The sequence below is a fragment of the Stomoxys calcitrans genome, chromosome 2, assembly GCF_963082655.1.
Source record: "Stomoxys calcitrans chromosome 2, idStoCalc2.1, whole genome shotgun sequence".
Classification (NCBI taxonomy): Eukaryota; Metazoa; Arthropoda; class Insecta; order Diptera; family Muscidae; genus Stomoxys; species Stomoxys calcitrans.
The window spans coordinates 97,801,777-97,816,384 of record NC_081553.1 but is presented as its reverse complement, the minus strand read 5'-3'; the positions used below and the strand labels follow the sequence as shown (position 1 = coordinate 97,816,384).

The window sequence follows — 14,608 nt, the reverse complement described above, 5'->3', positions numbered from 1 at the left end:
GAGGCCGCCGTAGCGCAGAGGTTAGCATGTCCATCTGTGACTCTGAACGCCTGAGTTCGAGTCCTGGCAATACCATCCCCTCTTGATGTTGGCAACAATAGTGAGGTGCTATGCCATGCAAAAATTTCTCTCCAAAGAGGTGTCGCAGTCCGGCACACCGTTCGGACTCGGCTTTAAAAAGGAGGCCCCTTATCATTGAGCTTAAACTTGAATCGGACGGCACTCATTGATACTATAGATAATTTCTCATCACCTATCGATAATTTCTCATCACCTATATTTCAAATCAGGAGATCGACTTATATAGAAGCCATATCAATGCATAGACCGAATAAAACTAAATTTAATAAAGTAAGTTGGAAGTCATGAGAGAAATCATTGTACAAAATTTTAGACCAATTAGATGAAAATAGCGCCCTCTGTAGGCGCAATGTATCTTTAAGGATACATTCAGTGTCGTATCGCATATTATTGTTCAATTTTGCAAAAAACCGATATTCAGACAAAAAATTAAAATATTGATGGTATCGATAGTGCCCACCATATTTTGTCAGCTCCAAAGGGAAGACCGGTAGAGAATGTCTTGAACGAGGTGCCGAGACATATACTTTGGCGGTATGCATTGACATCGAGGAGACTTTTAACAATGTGCACCGACACACTACTCCAATCCTTACACCAGAACCAGGTGGACCGGGAGGAACAGGTGGATAAATTGTGTGTCCCATGGCATAAATATAAGATAGAAAGTGGCACAAGGCACACCACAGGGGGCATTTTGCCACCAATCCTATGAGTGACCACCAGAAATAACTTTCTACAGATGCAGACTGAGGAGGAATTTGAACCCGTCTGTTTTTCATTTTATAAGAATTCTAAGGGAAAGGATCTGAATAAGCTATGTAAAGGGTGATTTTTTTGAGGTTAGGATTTTCATGCATTAGTATTTGACAGATCACGTGGGATTTCAGACATGGTGTCAAAGAGAAAGATGCTCAGTATGCTTTGACATTTCATCATGAATAGACTTACTAACGAGCAACGCTTGCAAATCATTGAATTTTATTACCAAAATCAGTGTTCGGTTCGAAATGTGTTCAAATTTTGACAAATTTTGTTCAGCGATGAGGCTCATTTCTGGTTGAATGGCTACGTAAATAAGCAAAATTGCCGCATTTGGAGTGAAGAGCAACCAGAAGCCGTTCAAGAACTGCCCATGCATCCCGAAAAATGCACTGTTTGGTGTGGTTTGTACGCTGGTGGAATCATTGGACCGTATTTTTTCAAAGATGATGTTGGACGCAACGTTACGGTGAATGAACACATTTCGAACCGAACACTGATTTTGGTAATAAAATTCAATGATTTGCAAGCGTTGCTTGTTAGTAAGTCTATTCATAATGAAATGTCAAAGCATACTGAGCATCTTTCTCTTTGACACCATGTCTGAAATCCCACGTGATCTGTCAAATACTAATGCATGAAAATCCTAACCTCAAAAAAATCACCCTTTAGAAGGGCCGAAAGGGTATTGCAGATGGCATACGAATGGACTAGGGGTCTTATTGTTAGGCCAGGGAAGACTGAAATCTGTCTGTTCATAAGGAAGATGAAGGTGGGCCAATTTGACGCGTCCTGTATCCTCAATAGAACGATCTATCTCACAAAGTTAAATACTTAGGAGTGATCTTGAACAATTCAGAACAATCTGAATTGAAAGTGTCACATTCAGAAACATATTGAGAAGGCTCACATATCTCGGGCCGTAGGCTCGAAATGAAGCCTGAATCCGAGGATAATCCCCTGGCTTTACAAGAGCGTGATTAGGCCAATAAATACCTAAGTCTCCGTAGTTTGGTGGATTGCGATGCAGAAAAAGTGGAACATAAGGATAACATAACATAGACAGAGTAAGTGTAGTGTGAGGAAGCCACTGCGGGTATGAGTCTTAACGCGATGGGAAAACGGATAGATAATGGGAGCCATCACGGTATAATCGAGGCGACTATAGGAAAACTGGAAGGAAGGGAAAAGATTCGTATATCTACTTGAGGTCGATTCCGAGGCACTGCCATCAGCGACACAGTCTTAAATGACGGAACTCTGATATTGCTGTCTGGAGGTTCGTGCTTCACGTATGCATCAAAGCTAGACGACAGAGTGGGTCTGGGGGTCTGTGTTGCGAACCCAAGAACTGAGATTTGTTTCCGACCGTGTGACCAAATTACGGTCCTGCTGGCAGAGATCCGGGCGATCTCGGTATGTAAAAGATGTGGTGCTAACGCGAAGAAGTCGAGATTGAACATCTTTATGGGCAGTAAACTGGAAGAAGAAGAAGAAGATGCGGATATTAATCTGCCACATGCCACTATAGACATACACCTAAGCCAGTAATCGGCTTGTTGTGCGCTCTAAAAACTAAAAAGTATCCTCAAAAAAGAAAATATAAGTTAGGAATTCCGTGCTACTTACAAAATCCTTAATTGTTTTCCATTCCGCGCCTCTAATGTCCGGTATTATGTCCCCATTTAAGTGCGAGTGTCTGATAGACGCGAAAACCGGGCAATGACAAAGGGAATGCTCCAACGTCTCATCATCTTTCCCGCATGCCCTACACATGCTATCACATAGCGCACAGATTTTACATAAGTGAGCTTGTAGTCCTTAGAGTCCTGCTATGATACCAGAAGCTATACTGTTCTCGTTCTTACTTCCTTCCAGTAATAGCCTGGACTTCTCATGATCTGGATCCTCCCATCGGATTTTCGCTGTCCTACCGACGGTTTCGCTGTTTCACAGGGTTGAATGCGCATGCATCGCATACACCATTAACTCGGACTGCGTCAACTCGAAAGGCTTCGGGTTAACCAAGTTTATTGACGGCAGTCCTCTGGCCTACACCGCCAAATCGTCTGCCCTTTTATTTTCCCTTACTCTGTTATGGCCCGGCATCCAAACGATGCGGATTTTGCCATGCTTCTAGAAGGCGTTAATCTCTTTCTTACATTGCAAGACTGTTCGTGAACTTACCGTCCTGGTTATTATTGCCCTTATGGCAATTTTACTGTCCGTAAAAATGTTCACACTCGACGTCCTCGAGTTAGCACTAAACTACTTCACGCATTCCGTGATCGCCCAGATTATGGTCAGGCAGTCCGTACTATGGTCAGGCGGTCTAAAACAGATCTCAGTCCCTGGGTTCTCAATGTAGACCCCCAGGTTCATTCTGTCCTCAAACTTTGATCCATCCGTGTAACATGATCTTCCAGATGGCAATACTAGGGTTCCGTCAATCTAAGACTGTGCCGATGGCAGCAAGCTCATTTCAGGTATCCGAGTGGAAACCTCTTCCCTTCCTTCCAGGTTTCCTATCGTCGCCACGATGGTATGAGCTGCTCCCATCCTTAAGGCCACTGCGGCCTTAAGTCTCATAGCCGCTGTGACTGCCTCACACTTTATCTGTATGTCAATGGGTCGGATATCTAGAGCCCTAGTGGGCGTGGTCCTCATCGCTCTGCCTATACCAAGACAACATGTTCTCTTAACCTGTTGTATGGTCCTTATGTTGCACTTTTTCTCCATAGCAGTCCACCAAACTACAGAGGCGTAAGTAAGTATTGGTCTGATCACGCTCCTGTAGAGCTAGTGGACTATCCTCGAATAATAAGGATGGTACGGTCTCGAACGATATTGGAGTGCATTGAGGAGATTAACGCCTTTTCTGAGAATGGCAAGATCCACATTATTTGGGTGCCGGGCCATACCGGAAAAAGGAGGAATGAAAGAGCAGATGATTTGGCAATGAAAGCCAGAGGAATGCCGGCAATAAAATTTGTTAATCCGAAGCATTTCGGGGCGACGTAGTCTGAGTTAAGGGTGTGAGCGACGAACACGCATATAACACTGTGCAACAGCGAAACGTTCGGTGGGACGACGAAAATGCTATGGGGAGATTCGGATCGTGAGAAGACAATGATATTACGGAAAGGAAGTAAGAAGGAGATCAATATAGCTTTCCGTGCCATAAAGGAACAATAGGACATAACGGAACAAATAGGACTATGAACTCACTTATGCAGAATGGGTATGGCAAGTGATAGTAAGTGTAGGGCCTTAGGGGAAGAAGATGAAACGTTGCACAGGGGGAATAGAATCGAAGAAAGCTGTTTGAGAACATGTGGAGATATCCCTTTGATATTTTAAATGGTCAGAGCTGATGTGTATCGAGATCATTTGCATGTTTTAAAGTCGGTCCGGGAGTCTCTTGACCAGCCCTTAAAATTGGTCACCTCGGAATTTCGAAAAATTTTTGGAGATGTCAAATCTTCATCAAAGGTCCGATTTTCAAGATTTTTTTTTTGCTGAATAGTTCTCAAAATCAATAAAAAAAAAGGTAAGTTTAAGGTCTACATTATCTATTCTGGTCTTAGGGATTGACGTTTTAAAATTTTTTTCTGCAATCTTTTGCCGAGAATGCCTTTCTTTTACGATTTTCATTTTGATGCAAGATTTGGATTGGTGATAAACTTAACAATGACTTTGCCGATACGATACGCTCAAATCTAATTTTGCAGTTAAAAGCCGGACACAGCTAGTTCGAATCAGAACGTCGAGACGATCAAGAAGATATGTACTTTATGGGGTCCTAGATCAATATTTCGAGGTGTTACAAACGGAATGACTAGATAAGTAAAGGGTGATTTTTTTGAGGTTAGGATTTTCATGCATTAGTATTTGACAGATCACGTGGGATTTCAGACATGGTGTCAAAGAGAAAGATGCTCAGTATGCTTTGACATTTCATCATGAATAGACTTACTAACGAGCAACGCTTGCAAATCATTGAATTTTATTACCAAAATCAGTGTTCGGTTCGAAATGTGTTCATTCACCGTAACGTTGCGTCCAACAGCATCTTTGAAAAAATACGGTCCAATGATTCCACCAGCGTACAAACCACACCAAACAGTGCATTTTTCGGGATGCATGGGCAGTTCTTGAACGGCTTCTGGTTGCTCTTCACTCCAAATGCGGCAATTTTGCTTATTTACGTAGCCATTCAACCAGAAATGAGCCTCATCGCTGAACAAAATTTGTCGATAAAAAAGCGGATTTTCTGCCAACTTTTCTAGGGCCCATTCACTGAAAATGATTTGCAAGCGTTGCTCGTTAGTAAGTCTATTCATGATGAAATGTCAAAGCATACTGAGCATCTTTCTCTTTGACACCATGTCTGAAATCCCACGTGATCTGTCAAATACTAATGCATGAAAATCCTAACCTCAAAAAAATCACCCTTTACAACCCCATCCTATGGTGGTTGGTATAAAAATATTGCTATCTTCTTTCCTTCCAAGTTTTGCAAGTAAATCCACAACAGTGACATATTTCCGGCGTTACTACACAAAGAGGTCAACAATTTGGCGCCCATATGGCCGCTATTTGCACACCGTGCCTAGGCCTCGCATATACTCCGGAAGACTGACAGGAAGCAAGGGGTGGTATTTATGCGCAAGCGCGGCAAGACAAGTTATGCGACAATAAAGGCCTACAGAGCTAGCCTTGCGCCTTTTGGCTTCAAACCATGGAACCTGTTGTGGATACTACGACTAAGAGTAACAGCTTGTCTATGTCTTGGATTGATGGAACTCTAATGTTGTTATCTGATTCACGTATGCCTCAAAACTAGGAGACACAATGGGCCTGGGAGTCTACGTTGAGAACCTAGGAACTGAGATCTGTTTCAGACTATCTGACCATAATACGGTCATTTAGGCAGAGATCCGGTCGATCTCGTAATTTGAGAGGTGTGGAATTAACGCGAGGACATCGAGTGTGAACATCTTTGGGGACAGAAAACTGGCCATTAGTGGCAAAAACAAGGATGATAAGGTCACGGACAGTCTTAGAGTGGTTTGAAGGGATTTTCGCCGTGGGGCCCGCTCTGCATCGACTTGAATCGTCTTTTGGGAGTGGTATAGAAATCTATTAACGATTTTGGATTTTTTTCGAGGTTACTTATTAGCTTAGGTTACTTTTTAGTATGTCCATAGAGGCATGGGACGGATTAATATACGAAGCATCCTCTTTTCAACCTAACCTTACCTTAAAAAGTTATCGCTAAAATCTTTTCGCTCTCAAAGATTTTGTTAACATTTTTTGTGTCTAGAATTCTTAGCTTGGAAGAAAATTCATAATGAATTTATTAATATTTAGTTGATTTTTAGCGAAAAGAATACTTCAAGTGATTAATGCTTTGAGTACATTAACTCTTGGAAGACAACAAAAGCTTGAGTGGAAGATATATTAAATCGTGTGCAGACAAGATTATTACCATTTTCCTTTAAACCCTGTACCTTTTGCATAGATAAAGATGTGATGTCTGCGCTGAGAAAAGTGTCATTACGGAAATGGTACTTTTCCACCTGAGTCATGTATCCAATATAAGCTGTAATGTTGTTGTTGTTTTTTTTTTCTTTTTGTATTTTTTTTCTTCAATCTATCAAGTATCCTTTTTGGCGCGCTAACTTATCCTTTGAGCAAGCCAAATCGAAGTATCATCCGATTGTCATCCATGCCACCAGCACCATGGTACTATAGAGCCATCACACATATGTGTGGCAGCGGGTATGAACTGCAAGCTTTCACCATTTCCTTTTGCTTCCGCAGCCTTCGTTGGCCAATGTCGCAGATTGATGATATACAGTGCCAACGAAAAATGGCACTTATATATCATGGTCTTATACACGTTTCAAGAGATAGTGTGAGTGTCATTGGCTCAGTTTTCTTTTGAGAGAGAGAGAGGGGGGACAATATTCTTCCATTTTCTGTTTAGCTGTGAATATTTTAGTTTTTTTTTTCTTTAGAGGGATATGAAGGAAAGGATAGCTTTTCTTTAAATTGGTCCAATGAAGTATCCTTTTTGGTTTCTTTCACTGACATCGATTTTTTTAATCATTTCAAAGAAGAGCGAGAAAAAATAGAAATAAATGGCAAATCGTGAGAACATCTTCAGATGTTTTGTGTAAAAAGGGCTACTGAATTTTTTTTTTTTTTTTTTTGGAATGAAAATTATTTTCTTTGGAAATTTCGGTTTAAATAGCATTTTTTGCAAATTATTTTCCTTGGAAATTTCGGTTTAAAGAGCATTTTTGGGGCATTACATTTTATTTGTATTTACTTTGGCGACATTGTTTACTTTCAAAGGGTCATTTCTGTTAATTTTTTTTTCAATTGAATTGATGCGTGAAAATTCCATTATGATACTATTCAGTGAAAAAATCATGGAGGTCACTTTTCTCAGAAATCAAACTCAAATAAAATGGCTTGAATGATGAAATGAAATCTCAATCGAAAATACTTTGCTCTTAGTGAGTAGTGACACACACTTACCAAAGAGCCACACAATTCAGAGATGGGATGAAATTTTGCATAAAGTGTTCCGTTACGACGTCAAATCGATTTGTGTTTGTTTGTTCCGTATAGACTCAAAAACGGCTGAACCGATTACCTTGAAGTTTTCACAGATTGTGTAGGTTGGTCTGGAAGGAAACACAGGCTATATAATTGATATAGGGAGGGGGGCGGACCCTCCCCCTTACCACAAAAGAACTAGCCAATAATAAAAGACGACCGATCGGGACAATATGGATTCAAATGAAAGGTATTCAGGAGTAGAGTACGAATTTCATCATAAAAGTTAGGTCCAAGTACTTGGACCGCCCCAGACCCAAAACCCCTTAAAATAGCTTTATTTGACGATCATGACAATATGAGACTCAAATGAAAGTTATTCGGGAGTAGATTACGCATAGGGTTAGGAATAGGCTTTATAAATTATTGATATCGGAAGGGGGTGGGTCCTTCCCTGTTACCCCAAAAACACCACCCAAAATCAAAAGTGGACCGATAAGGACAATATGGGTATCAAACTAAAGGTATTGAAGAGTAAAATACGAATATTGTATTAAAAACTGGGTTCAAGTATCAAGGAAGTCGCCCCAAACCCAAAACTTCTAAAAGCAGAAAAATTGAACGTCCATATCAATATGGGGCTCAAATGAAAAGTATTCGGGAGTAGTTTACGAATCTGGCATACCAAATCAGATCGAAGTGTAGGGTGTCACCCCACCCCCCCCCCCCCCCCCCCCAAAACGCCTCAAATGGTCGTGTGACACATCATGACTATATGAGACTCGGTTTGTTTGTTTGTTCTGTAGAATCAAAAACGGCTGAAACGATTTTCTTTAAAATTTTCATAGATAATGTAGGTTTTTTTGTGGAAGGTAACATAGGTTATATAATTTTCAGATTTCGGATGGTGGCGGGCCCCCTTACCCCAAAAACGCCACCCAAAACCAAAAGTGTACTGATAGACACTAAATGGGTATCAAAAGAAAGGTATTGGAGACTAGAAAATGAATATCGTATTAAATTTGGGTCTAAGTACCTACCGGGCCGCCCCAAGTCCAAAATTCCTCTGAACAGATAAGATAAGAGGAATAAGATATGAGAAAAGCACTACCCCTTACCCTAATTTTCAAAAACACCAGATCTCGGAGATTGGTAATGTGATTCGTTTGAAATTTTTTTGGCAATCCCACAGTCACCAAATACAAAACAAAGTTTCTATTGTTAGGGCAGGGCCGCTCAAAACCCGCCAAACGGATACATAGACCAATCACGAAAATATAAAGCCATGTGTTTGGATGGCCGCCCACCCCAAAATACCTCCCTTTTATATAAAAACTATTTGGGGTGGGAATTGATTGATTTTCGTGAAATTTATATTCATTTTCGGGACAAAGACCCCTGGGGTCCACCACACCTCCAAACGCAACTTATTTACGGATCATGCCATTAAGGGGCTCATTTGAAATGTTTTTGGAAGTAGAGCCTCTTTTATTGATTTTTTTGGCCAAGTGACCTTCTTTGAAATACCCCCTAAACCGGAAATATTTACAAATACGGTAGTATAGGACTCAAAAGAAAGGCATATGGGAGTAGAGTAAAAATTTGGCCAGCAACCGAGCAGGGGCCAATTTCTCACACATCAATGAGTGCTTTCCGATTCAAGTTTAAATTCAATGATAAGGGATCTGTGGTATCACAATGGACGAAAACGTCTAAGTCTGATGGCAGATTGCCACATAAACCTAACCTCAGGGACCTTTTTTATAGACGAGTCCGAACGGCGTGACGCAGTACGACACCTCTTAGGGGAAAATTTTTTACATAACAGTGCGCGCCATGTTACCTCGCAAATGTCGCCAGCGCCAGGGATAACCACCGTCTTAAATTTTGTCCAATGTTCCCGCCAGGATTCGAACGCAGGCGTTCAGCGTCATAGGCGGACATAGGTTTCAGTGGCACGAATTCGATATCCACATTCAGGGCGAAGTGTCCCCATCCTAAAAAGATGTTAGAGAGTTAAATAAGGCGCAGCGCAGCGGGTCCGTTCCGGCTAGTTTAATATAAAGAGAAAATACCCCAAAACTTTGGCCCAATGTCACTGCAATCTATTCCACCAGTTAGATGTTTTTTAAGGAGTTCTTCATATGCCAGATCATTTAATATTAAAAATGGTATAGGTTATCTTTAGTCTAAAATCTACCTTTAATAAATGGATTTTTCCTTTGAGCACTTACCTGAAAGAGAAAAAAGAGACATTTAATTAATTCTAAGGAAATTCGGCATGAAGTGAAGGAATAGAGTTTAACATTAACAAATTTAAATATGAATTTCTTAGAGTTCTGTTAGTTGTAATTTAAAAAACTTAATCTACAGTATGTACAACGATCACACAAAATGTACGGGTATCCACATCTAAAATAGGTTAGGCTAGACTACAGCGATCTTAGTCTTTTATAGGCAAAATTTCGGTTATTGTGATATCATAATTTTATTTTTGTAGAGTCAGACCAAAGCTTCTCCTTCGAATGGAGTCCAAAACAATAATGATCCGATTCTTCAAGCCAAGCACAATACTAATCCGTCTAGCTTACCAATTCATATCGCATACAGTATTTAATATTTTTTTTTTTTGTAATTTTTTCAGATTTTTTTATTTTAATATTAGGCAGATAAACTGCAAACAATTTGAGAGGTGAGTTAAAAAATATATATTTTTAAGTTATGTAAGCTTTTTTTATTTAAGAACAGGCTTTTGCACGGCTGATGCCATTGTACGAATTTGAGGCAATGTCATTTATTCACTAATTAGAGAAGTTTTATTGAAGCAGTATTATTATAGGCTAGACAATAGGATGTTGCCATCCTATAGTAATTTCTATACCCACCAACTAATTTTCAGCGGAGGTTATCCCCTCTTATCCTTGATACAAAAACCTGCGACAATCGAGGGCGGGTTTTGTGTTCAGAAATACGTTCTCCAGGGATTTAATGGCCACCTGGCTGTCTAAGAAGATATTTATGGCAATCGTCGTAATGACATTATGACTTAGCCATTTCACTACTTCCTTAATTGCAACGTTCTCTGCTTGATACACACTGCAGTGGTCGGGTAACATTCTCGATATGACCAGTTCTAGATCTTTAGAGAAAACTTTTGACATATCTGTGAGTACTGTCCAATTCAAGTTTTAGCTCAATGATAAGGGGCCTCTTTTTTATAGCCGAGTCCGAACGGACTCCAATGTTATGGCAGCTCAAAAATGTGGAAAGCAGTAGGAGGCGATAACCACCGCATAAGAATTTTTTCTGATATTTTCGCCAGGTTTCGAACTAAGGCGTTCTGCGTCATAGGCGTATATGCTAACCTATGCGCTACGGTGGCCAACGATTACTTTACAAAAATCTTGGCATTTCATTAGTACCATCTTTTATTCTTACGTCAATGATGACACAAAGACTTTATGCCACATAAAAAAATTTTATCATAAAACCAAATTTGTGTAAGCCTTTGGTCAAGTTAGTTAACCTTGAAGGTTAATTACGTGGGAAAACATAAATAATATTTACACCGAGGCGTATGAGTGATTAACTTACAAACCACATTAAATAATAATCATACGTCTTTTTTACGCAGCACATATTAAAAAGCGTTTTACTAAACAACTTTTTTAGCGTATGTCAAAATGGGGCTGTTTGTCTGTCTGAGCCCTTGCCCGCCTGCCTGCCGTCAATGATTTTTTTTGTTTTAGATAATCTCTGGTTTGCCTTTCAGCATCACAACCGCCTGGATTTTGTCTAAATTTTATGGAGGATTTCTTTAAACAATTTTTATCACTCGCTTCATTTAATGCTTCTGGGCTGGAGGGAGGGCGGCACACATTATCAGCTTCAGCCTCCGGCTGTCGGTCTAGAAAGACACAAATACTTTTACTTTGGCAAACATACCACAAAACAAGAATTTCTACCACACAAAAGCTACGCAGTGATGGTATCATGTGAGTGCGTGCGTACGTGCGTGCATGTGTATGCGTGGTTATGCGATTGCTGCTGCGTTTTTTTTATGTTGGTATTGCATAATAAAAAGTAGATATACATTCATGTATGATACCCAGATTCAAATATGTTATGTGTGTGTGTGTCTGTATGTGAGTGTATGATGCGTATGTAAATATCAGAGTCATAAACATTTATTGAGGGATTTATGTTGATGTGCCGGAATGTTTGTCATTTGAAATCTGTTTGCCAAGCCATACGGACGTCGAAACACACCCACAAAACTCCCCCGTCTGCACACCCATACGAATGTGGGCTTGAATTAATTCGTGGGACAAAATATTAAAAATTTTAAGTAAAACTGTTTATAAGCTGGCATTCAAATCATGCAGTGCTTTGTGAACAATCGAAGAAAGTATTTCAAAACTAAGAAGCACGAAGTTAAAGCAATTTTTTTAAGTTTTTATTTGTCTGCTAGGTCGAAGATCATTTAATTTTACAATTTTTCGTGTGTTTCTCTTTCGAGACGAGCTTAGTGATCGGAGATTTTTGCAATGGAAAACGTAAGTCAGAGATCACAACGCACACCAACCACTATAGGATATGGCGTTTCGCCATTTGGTTAGAATAACTCATCGGCCATATTAGGTGTGGAGGCTTCAAGGGCCATAAATTAGCAGGTAGTACTTATACCGATTATACCGCGAAAATGTGTCTACGATATAAGCACGACGCTAACACATATCTGACAACTTTCACACTTCCTGTTCTTTTTCACCGCATGTATTTTCTTCGTAGTGATGGTCTTTTTCTCTATACGACTACTTAGCCTCCATGGCATGACAAGTCGATCTAGCCACATCCGTCCGTCAGTCCAAAGCACGCTAAGTTTCGAAGGAGTAAAGCTAGGCGCTTGAAATTTCGCACAAATATTTCTTATTATTGTAGGTCGCATTGAATTGTAGATGGACCATGCCGGTCCATATTTTGACATAGCTGCGGACTTTTCGCTATACGACTACTTAGTCTCCATGGCATGACATTTTAAGTCGATCTAACCATGTCCGCCCGTCCGCCCATCAGTCGAAAGCACTCTAAATTTTGAAGGAATAAAGCTAGGCGCTTAAAATTTTGCGAAAATATTTCTTATAAGAGTAGGTTGCATTGGATTGTAGATGGACCATACCGGTCCATATTTTGATATAGCTGCGATATAAACCGATCAGGGATCCGATTTGGCTGAAGTTCTGCATGAGGTGCTTTGTTATCATTTCCAACAAACTGTGCTGAATACGGTCGAAATCGGTTCATAACCTGATGTAGCTGTCATATAAACCGATCTGGGGTGTTGACTTCTTGAGCCTTTAGACTACTTAGCATCCATGACATGAAATTTTAAGTCGATCTAGCCATGTTCGTCCGTCCGTCTGTCAGTCGAAAGCTCGCTAAAGTACGAAAGATTAAAGTTAGGCCCTTTAAATCTTGCACAAATACTTTTTATTAGTGAAGATCGGTTGAGATTGCAAATGGGCCATATCGGTCCATGTTTTGATATAGCTGCCATATAAACCACTCTTGGATCTCGACTTCTTCAACCACTAGAGGGCGCAACTCTTTTCCAATTTGGCTGAAGTTTTGCATGAGGTGTTTTGTTATGATTTTTAACAACGGTGCTAAGTATGGTTGAAACAGGTTCATAACCTGATATAGGTGTCGTATATACCGATCAGGGGTCTTGACTTCTTGAGCCTCTAGAGGGCGCAACTCCTATTCGATTTCGCTGGAATTTTGCATGACGTGTTTTGTTATGACTTCCACCAATCGTGCTAAGTATGATTAAAATCAGGGGACTTGCTTACTCAACCTCTAGAGGGCGCAACTCCTATCCGATTTTGCTGGAACTTTTCATAAAGTGTTTCGTTTAGGCTTTCAACTACTATGCTAAGTATGGTTCAAATCGGTCCATAACCTGATATAGCTGCCATATAAACCGATTTTGGATCTTGAATTCTTGGGCCACTAGAGGGCGCAATTCTTAACGGAATTGGCTGAAATTTTGCATTACGTGTTTTGATAAGATTTCCAACAACTGTGCCAAATATGGTCAAAATCGGTCTATAACCTGATATAGCTACCATATAAACCGATCTTGGATCTTGACTTCTTGAGCCACTAGAGGGCGCAGTTCTTGTCCAATTTGGCTGAAGATTGGCATGTGGTGTTTTGTTTTGATTTTAAAGATCTGTATTAATTATGGTTGAAATTGGTCTATAACCTGATATATCTGTCGTATAAACCGAACTAGGATCTTGACCTCTTGAGCCTCTAGAGGGCGCAATTCCTCTCCGATATGACTGAATTTTAAGTGTTTTGTTATGACTTCCAACAACTATGCCAAGTCCATAACCTAATATAGCCGTCATATAAACCGATCTGGGATTTTGACTTCTTGAGCCTTTAGGGGAGCAATTCTCAACCGAATTGGTTGAAATTTTGAATGACGTGCTTTGTTGTGACTTCCAACCACTTTGCCAAATATGGTTAAAATCGGACTATAACCTGAAATAGCTGACATATAAACCGATCTGGGATCTTGACTTCTTGAGCCACTAGAGGGCGCAATTATTATCCTATTTGGATGAAATTTTGTAAAACGGCTTCTCCCATGACCTTAAACTTACGTGTCAAATATGGTCTGAGTCGATCTATAGCCTCATACAGCTCCGATATGAACCGATCTCTCTATTTTACTTCGTGAGCCCCTAAAGGACGCAATCCTTATTCGAATTCGTTGAAATTTAGCACAATGACTTCTACTATGGTCTCCAACATTCAGTTCGATCATGGTCCGAATCGGATCAAAACTTGATAAAGCTGCAACAGCATAGCAATTCTTTTCTCTAATCCTTTGTTGGCCAAAAAAAGTTACCAGGAAAAGAACTCGACTAATGCGATCCATGGTGGAGTATTTATAAGATTCGGGCCGGTCGAACTTGGCACGCTTTTACTTGTTTCTCTTTCGTCTGTTTCCCTTACCTATAAATCGATTATAGGCAAGGACTAAATTCATATATCTTGAATGGAACGACTGATGGCTGAGTTGGGCTCTCATACCAGCTACGCTACATACAATTCAGTTCATTTTTTCTTAATGTTCATAGTTTTGAACCTTACCAACCTTAACCAAAAATGTTCCCTTTAA

The 14,608-nt window shown here is 40.1% G+C and overlaps 2 protein-coding genes across 5 annotated transcripts in view; one reads left to right on the top strand and one right to left on the bottom strand.

The window, feature by feature from the left end:
- LOC106084993 (putative uncharacterized protein DDB_G0288537) overlaps window positions 1-14,608 on the bottom strand; it is a 298,030-nt gene that overhangs the window by 187,543 nt on the left and 95,879 nt on the right. The window lies entirely within an intron of this gene.
- The window catches only part of LOC106084998 (uncharacterized), a 221,585-nt gene that overhangs the window by 153,251 nt on the left and 53,726 nt on the right, over window positions 1-14,608 (top strand). For all 4 annotated transcript variants that reach the window (XM_059362134.1, XM_059362131.1, XM_059362133.1 and 1 more), the window contains one exon: window positions 10,058-10,105. The gene's annotated coding sequence lies outside the window, so the exon portion shown is untranslated. The remainder of the gene's footprint in view (window positions 1-10,057; window positions 10,106-14,608) is intronic.